Source organism: Cicer arietinum, chromosome 3 (genome assembly GCF_000331145.2).
Source record: "Cicer arietinum cultivar CDC Frontier isolate Library 1 chromosome 3, Cicar.CDCFrontier_v2.0, whole genome shotgun sequence".
In the NCBI taxonomy this organism is placed as follows: domain Eukaryota; kingdom Viridiplantae; phylum Streptophyta; class Magnoliopsida; order Fabales; family Fabaceae; genus Cicer; species Cicer arietinum.
In genome coordinates this window covers 17657281-17666357 of record NC_021162.2, presented here as the reverse complement: position 1 = coordinate 17666357, position 9077 = coordinate 17657281, and the positions used below count along the sequence as shown (strand labels likewise).

General features: G+C 20.4%; 1 non-coding gene across 1 annotated transcript; it reads left to right on the top strand.

Annotated features, from left to right (window-relative positions):
• The first annotated feature begins 7138 nt into the window (after positions 1–7138).
• Positions 7139–7209, top strand: TRNAG-GCC (transfer RNA glycine (anticodon GCC)). Its single transcript has one exon. It is a non-coding gene; the product is annotated as a tRNA-Gly (tRNA).
• Positions 7210–9077: the final 1868 nt, after the last annotated feature.

Below are 9077 nucleotides of genomic sequence, written 5' to 3'. Positions count from 1 at the left end.
GACAATTTTTTCTCTCACATTTAACATCTTTTTGTTTTATCTCCAAAAGAGAAATATAAAATTAATTTGAGAGAAGAGGGAAGAGGGAAGAGATAATGTTTCACTATCGTCTAAATTAGTTTATATATATATACCAAATTAATATTTGTTTTTATAATGATATACCAAATTAATTAAGGTGTAGAAATGATGAGATTATAATTATATTTATGTGAATTTTTCGTGATAAAATATTGACTTAAATGCATTTTCTATCCCTCTTTTTCGTCAAAAAATGAAACTTTAATCATCTATTTTTAAACTCTGTTTTTTGGTCCTGTTAACAAATTCTTCGGATTTTTTCCCGTACCATTTTTTATTACATGGAACAATCATTAATGATGCGGCTCTTAAGTGATCTTGTGAATTGGATAAAATAATTTATATGTTATTATTGTTGTAATTAATTTTATTATTTATTTATTTATATAATAAAATTTAAAAAAATATTATTGGATAAAATAAATAAACTTTAAATATTAAATTAAATATTTTAATTTTAAATATTTTTAATTTATAAATAAAATAAATTAATTTTTAATATTTTAATAGATAAATTTAATAAACATTAAATGATATTAAAAATGTAATAAATTTAAATATGAAAAGTAATATTAAAATAAAATTTTCATATTCTATATAAATATCTTAAATATTTTAAAATTTTAAAAAACAGTTAAGTAAGATAAATAAATTTTAATATTTTAATTTTAAATATTTTAATATATAAATACAATAAAATATAATATTTAAATATATAAATAAAATTAATAACAACAATAATTTAATGAATGTCACATCATCAAAAATAGTGGAGGACAAAAAAATCTCAAGAATTAGTTAATATAGGAGATTAAAAAATCATTTTTAGAAATAAGATACTAAAAATTTATTTTAGACAAAATAGAGATACCAAAAATCCATTTAAGCCTAAAATAATTTTTATTATTTTTTATTTATTAGATCCGAAGAAAAAAATATGAGGGTTTGTTAACAAAATTAAATTAGATTGTTAACTTATCTGCAAATTACGAGGGAGTCGTTAAAATAGTATAGCACGTTCTTTGTTACTCAAGCGTATTATTTGATGTATTTTTTTATTATTTTGTTTGATTTTATTAATATAATTTTATTTTCTATTTGTTTTATTTTTTTATTGAACTAACAATTATTCATATATTAAAATTAAAAATTAAAAGGTTATCCTACTGCAGTAAAAAAAATTATTGGTCGTAGGGCGGGAATACAATCTCTAAGTCAAAAGTAAAGTATTTTAATATATAAATTTTAATGTAGGGTATAATCGAGAGTTTTAAATAAAAATGATATAGATGCAAAATAACTAAATTATTTAATTTCTAGATTTTATTATTAATTAATTAATTAATTTATGTGGAGATATATCAGGTTGAATTTCTTTTATATCACTTTTTTATTTAAAACTCTCCATTATACTTACATTCAAACTTATATACACCCTTTTCACATGAAAGATTTTTTTTATCCACATCCCAAGATTGCAATCATCTATTACCATTTTAATTTATTTTATTTTTTTATAAAAAATTATTAATTAGTAATTTAATAAATAAAAAATAATAAAAACAATTAAAAAAATTAAATTAAATTAATAAAATCAATTAAAATACATTTAACGAGAAAAAAATATAAAATTAATGAGGTTGAGTAGATGTGCCAAAACAAATAATGTTATTTTAACAACTTCCTCCCAATTTATCTCCTGTTGTTGTTGGTGACATGGTATTCGGAGGAGAAATATGAGAGATTTGTTAAAATAATTTAGTACATTATTTATTTTGATACATCTTAACCGCAATAACTTTGATATATTTTTTTTCATTTAAATGTATTTTGTTTGAATTTATTAATATAATTTAGTTTTTATTATTTATTTATTAATTAATTTAACAATTAATCATTTTTTATAAAATAATAAATAAATAAATAAAATGACAATAGATGCGACCTCTGAGAAAAATATATATATTGAGATTGCAAAGCGGAGATGCGACCACTTGAAAATAAAAAAGTTAAATATTTTAGTATATAAATTTCAAGGCTAAATTACATATGTGGTCCCTTAACTTAATTTTAGGTAACGTTTTAGTCATTTATCTTTTTTTTTCTTCCCGATTTAGTCCTTTATTCCTAACAATATCAAATAAAGTATGAAAACATGAGTTTATTTGAAGATTTGTGTTACGAATTTGATGAAATATATTTGTATTATATTGAAGAATATAATTAATTTTATGAGTTTTGATTAATTTTTTTTGTTTGAATTTTTGTATAAAAAAGGATAACATTGTTGAAATTTTAAAACATAAAATATCAAATTGTCGCTTAAAATTAAAATAAAGGACCAAGTCGGGAAAAAAAAAAAGATAAAGAACTAAAACGTTACCTGAAATTAAGTTAAGGGACCACAAATGTAATTTAGCCTAAATTTCAATGTTGATTAAAAATTCTAAATAAAAAAAATAATATAAAAGTAAATATCTAATATCACTTGGATGCTAAGTTATAATAAAATCGTAATCCAAGGGTGTCTCATCATCGTTCCTCTTGCCTTGTTAGCTTGTATTTTGATAGTATGGACTAATTTTGTTGAGAGTCAATTTAGTAGGACTAAAAATGCTATTAAAATTAAGTAAGGACTAAACTTTAAAGTTCTAAATTTTGTATGAATTAAAAATATATTTGATTTTTAAATATATTACTTTCTCTGTCTCACACTGAGTGTTGTTTAAAGTTTTTGCACATATATAAAATAAATAAACTTTAAATATTAAATTAAATATTTTAATTTTAAATATTTTTAATTTATAAATAAAATAAATTAATTTTTAATATTTTAATAGATAAATTTAATAAACATTAAATGATATTAAAAATGTAATAAATTTAAATATGAAAAGTAATATTAAAATAAAATTTTCATATTCTATATAAATATCTTAAATATTTTAAAATTTTAAAAAACAGTTAAGTAAGATAAATAAATTTTAATATTTTAATTTTAAATATTTTAATATATAAATACAATAAAATATAATATTTAAATATATAAATAAAATTAATAACAACAATAATTTAATGAATGTCACATCATCAAAAATAGTGGAGGACAAAAAAATCTCAAGAATTAGTTAATATAGGAGATTAAAAAATCATTTTTAGAAATAAGATACTAAAAATTTATTTTAGACAAAATAGAGATACCAAAAATCCATTTAAGCCTAAAATAATTTTTATTATTTTTTATTTATTAGATCCGAAGAAAAAAATATGAGGGTTTGTTAACAAAATTAAATTAGATTGTTAACTTATCTGCAAATTACGAGGGAGTCGTTAAAATAGTATAGCACGTTCTTTGTTACTCAAGCGTATTATTTGATGTATTTTTTTATTATTTTGTTTGATTTTATTAATATAATTTTATTTTCTATTTGTTTTATTTTTTTATTGAACTAACAATTATTCATATATTAAAATTAAAAATTAAAAGGTTATCCTACTGCAGTAAAAAAAATTATTGGTCGTAGGGCGGGAATACAATCTCTAAGTCAAAAGTAAAGTATTTTAATATATAAATTTTAATGTAGGGTATAATCGAGAGTTTTAAATAAAAATGATATAGATGCAAAATAACTAAATTATTTAATTTCTAGATTTTATTATTAATTAATTAATTAATTTATGTGGAGATATATCAGGTTGAATTTCTTTTATATCACTTTTTTATTTAAAACTCTCCATTATACTTACATTCAAACTTATATACACCCTTTTCACATGAAAGATTTTTTTTATCCACATCCCAAGATTGCAATCATCTATTACCATTTTAATTTATTTTATTTTTTTATAAAAAATTATTAATTAGTAATTTAATAAATAAAAAATAATAAAAACAATTAAAAAAATTAAATTAAATTAATAAAATCAATTAAAATACATTTAACGAGAAAAAAATATAAAATTAATGAGGTTGAGTAGATGTGCCAAAACAAATAATGTTATTTTAACAACTTCCTCCCAATTTATCTCCTGTTGTTGTTGGTGACATGGTATTCGGAGGAGAAATATGAGAGATTTGTTAAAATAATTTAGTACATTATTTATTTTGATACATCTTAACCGCAATAACTTTGATATATTTTTTTTCATTTAAATGTATTTTGTTTGAATTTATTAATATAATTTAGTTTTTATTATTTATTTATTAATTAATTTAACAATTAATCATTTTTTATAAAATAATAAATAAATAAATAAAATGACAATAGATGCGACCTCTGAGAAAAATATATATATTGAGATTGCAAAGCGGAGATGCGACCACTTGAAAATAAAAAAGTTAAATATTTTAGTATATAAATTTCAAGGCTAAATTACATATGTGGTCCCTTAACTTAATTTTAGGTAACGTTTTAGTCATTTATCTTTTTTTTTCTTCCCGATTTAGTCCTTTATTCCTAACAATATCAAATAAAGTATGAAAACATGAGTTTATTTGAAGATTTGTGTTACGAATTTGATGAAATATATTTGTATTATATTGAAGAATATAATTAATTTTATGAGTTTTGATTAATTTTTTTTGTTTGAATTTTTGTATAAAAAAGGATAACATTGTTGAAATTTTAAAACATAAAATATCAAATTGTCGCTTAAAATTAAAATAAAGGACCAAGTCGGGAAAAAAAAAAAGATAAAGAACTAAAACGTTACCTGAAATTAAGTTAAGGGACCACAAATGTAATTTAGCCTAAATTTCAATGTTGATTAAAAATTCTAAATAAAAAAAATAATATAAAAGTAAATATCTAATATCACTTGGATGCTAAGTTATAATAAAATCGTAATCCAAGGGTGTCTCATCATCGTTCCTCTTGCCTTGTTAGCTTGTATTTTGATAGTATGGACTAATTTTGTTGAGAGTCAATTTAGTAGGACTAAAAATGCTATTAAAATTAAGTAAGGACTAAACTTTAAAGTTCTAAATTTTGTATGAATTAAAAATATATTTGATTTTTAAATATATTACTTTCTCTGTCTCACACTGAGTGTTGTTTAAAGTTTTTGCACATATATTAAAAAATGCAATAATTAAAATAAATAAAAAATAAATTTTATTAAGTTAGTCATCTTAACTATTGATGAGTTTCTTACTACTATAAAAAAATATAATAATATTTTAAAAATTGTGTATGTAACAATCATTAAATGATAATATAAAAAATAATAATTAAAATTGCATTAAAAATATTAATTCATTGTAAAACGGATGGATGGATGGATGGAATAGTAAATTTATAATAAGAATACATATATCGTAAAGTTCATGTTAATCACAAAATTTAAAATTTGTCAATTTAAATATTTTGTATAAAAAATATTAGTAATATATGTACCTTATATGTATTATTTAAAAAAAGACTAAAAATATAACTAAGATTAATATAAAGTGTAGTATAAAGATAGACATAGATGTAGAGATTAAGACAAATATTAATTTTAAGATTTTGATTAAGATTAAAAAAACTAAAACTATGACTGAGATTAATATAAAGTGCGTTGGTTGTGCACATTATCAAGATTAAGTTGATTTTGAAATTACTATATACAATATTGTTAATACTGTTATTTGATTATGTTACTTAATATTCAAATTTAATCTCTCCTTTTTATAAGATGTATATTTTTTTAATAATATATGATATTGTAATTTTACATTTAAAATTATTAAAATTAAAATACTCTTTTGGCTCTAAGTTTCATAATCTAACTTTGACCACCAATTTTAAACACAACAATTTTAGTTCTTTTACTTTATTTTCAATTTCAAAATTGAGATATTTCTTGATTTTGACCTAGTCAACGAATGCTTAATTAAGATGGCATGTTTATTTTATTTTTATTTTTAATTATGATCATAAAAAATGAGACTTTTGACTCACTTTTTGCAATTGAAAATAAAGTTTAAAGGTCAAATGTGTCATTTTTAAAACGCAATTTTAGTAAATTAAAAATATATAAATTAAATATTAATCAATAACAATTATCTGATCATGCATCCTACAACATGTTTAAGATCTATTTTGTTTAAGGTAACAATAAGTGTACGGTTGCATTCCTAATATGCAACTTTCTTCGATTTTAAAAAATTGCCTTTGAATTAAGATGTTAATCATAAAAATTTGACAAACAATAGAATTACATATTTATCTATAAAAAAAACAAATAGAATTTAGAGTTTAATTATTATAAGTATTGAACAGTTTTACATTCTCAATATATCATAATCATTTATGATTGTGATTTTTAATATAATTATTATAAAAGATAAATATTTTTAACGATTTGACGGTTGAGATTGACTAACGGTATAAAAAAAAAATTATACTATTAACATATATAAATTAAATTCTAAAATTTATTATAATTATTTCTGAATATATAAATTTTATTGTAACTTTGAAAACGTTCAACCTTATTATCAATACAATTTTTATAAAGATATTTTTTTATCTCATCAATACATTAAAGTGAATACTGATATTTTTCATTTTTGTATACGAGTGACTACAAATAAAAAACACTTTGATGTGAGTTTGGATAGTAACCGTTATACTATAACTTTTATGAAGTTTAAAGACAATAGTAAAATAATCACTAGTTCATTTAATAATAATAATAATAATTTATTCTTCTCATTTTTTTTAAAAGAAAGCAATTTGGTTAGCAGTTACTTTGCAGCTAACTTAAGAGTAGATCGATTACTCTTCACGTTGAACTGACATAAAAAACCCATGATGAAAATGATGAGAGTGTTTAATTTTCGGGTTGTAAGTCATAAAAATTAATTATAAAAAAAAAACGTTCGAAAGAGGTCGTCATTGATGTGCTTTTTTTAGTGTTTGGCATCACCTTTACTCCTTCTCAGTTAATTTCTTGGTGATAAAAAGTGTACAGAATAATAAAAGCAGTTAGCTTTATATACATCTTCCATATAAGTTGGAATAATAGATCAGTGTATTTCAATATGCGTTGGCAAAGTCATCGTTACAAAGGAGCACCAGTGGTCTAGTGGTAGAATAGTACCCTGCCACGGTACAGACCCGGGTTCGATTCCCGGCTGGTGCAACAATTGGTGAGCGATGATGACAATAATTATGATGTGGGTACATCAATTATCCTGAATTGTTGGATGAAAATTAATTATCTGAGCTCCCTGTTTTTATTTTTTCCGTTGTGTTGCTTTTCTAATATATACTAGCAAGAAATCGGTACAAGTTATCCTATTATACAAGTATTTCGTTCAGATTTCAAAAAAAAATCTTATTTTATTATTAATAATAAATATTTATTTCATATTTTTTTTAGTATTAATAATAAATATTATTATGTTATTTTTAATATTTCTTTCGTATTTTTGTTTATATACTAGTAGTAAATATTTGTCTCGTACTTTTTATATTCATCACTAACAAATATTTGTCATGTGTTTATTTATGAATTATATATAAATATATTATGTATTTTTTTATGCATTAATTATAAATATTTATCTCACACTATTAAATATTTTCAATAAAAAATACTTGTCTCATTTTATTTTAATATATATCTAACAAATATTCGTCTCATATGTTTTTTATGTATTAATTATAAATATTTTTTTTATTTTTTTAATATTGACCAGTGATTAATGATTAAATCCATGATCACATATTTAAGAGATTCAATTATCTACAAACTGTGATGATATTAAAGTAAATCAAATCCAATTAAAATTACCTTAGATGGGAGACATATTCTAATCCAAATCATACATTGTGACACAATTAGTGGGAATCTAGATAGATTTAAAAACTTGGAAAACACAAGACCCTCACTATGCCAAAAATAGCATTTTACAACGCTTTTTTTAAGTTTACAGCGTTTTTAAGCGTTGTAGTATCTAGTGTTGTTAAAAGATACAACATCGCTATTTAAAATAACAAAGTGTTGTAATATATAGCACTCAACACTTCTCTTAGAGTAATTTTACGCCGCTTTTCTTAAAAAAACGTTGTAATAGGTACATATATAGTACGCTTGTTATACTAACTAGTGTGTAACCCGTGCGTCGCACGAAAACAATGTACATTTTAATAAATAAATTGTTATATTAATTTATATATATATATATATATCAATTCTTATAAATTTTATTGACATTAAATACATATTTCTTAAAAAACAATTTACAATAAAGAAATCTAATCCTATTTATGAATTCTCCAAAAAAACTTATTATAAAATAATACTTTTAATTTTAAACAAATAAAAACAATAATTATTAAAAAATTAAATAATTAGATTAGATGAAATAAGAATTTTTAAAATGACGGACATGACATATATAAATTAAGTAAATTAATAAATGTAAAGATCAGTAAGTAACTTAATAATGAATTTTTATTTTTATTATTCAACATAATATTTTTTAAAATAATGAACATGACATATATAACTTAAGTATGTTATTTATATGAAATACATGATATTTAAAAATTTATGTAAATTTTGTTGAAATATCTTTCATTTCGGTACTACTCACAAAATACTACAGAAAAATAATCTTCTCATTACAAAAAAAATTACAATACACATAAAAACTATGGTTATCTTTTATATTTAAATTTGCATGTTAGTCTTGATTAATCTTTCATTTCTTTTGAATTTGCATGATATTTAATAATAAATTTAGAATGTAAAATGTATAATAGATTAGTAAAATAGTAGTTTTAAAAAAATCATTACACACTTTCACAAAAAGTCATCAAATTGTGGTCGAACAAATTTGTTAAATCAGTGGTTGAAATTTGAAAAACCATTACTCCTACATAAAAACTGTCGAATATTGTATTTTTTTTAATTCCTAAATAAATTTTATATTTATTTAAATATATTATTATTTTTCTCCTCGCTGGAAATTAACTTGAATTAATGGCGCCTACGTAAATTAA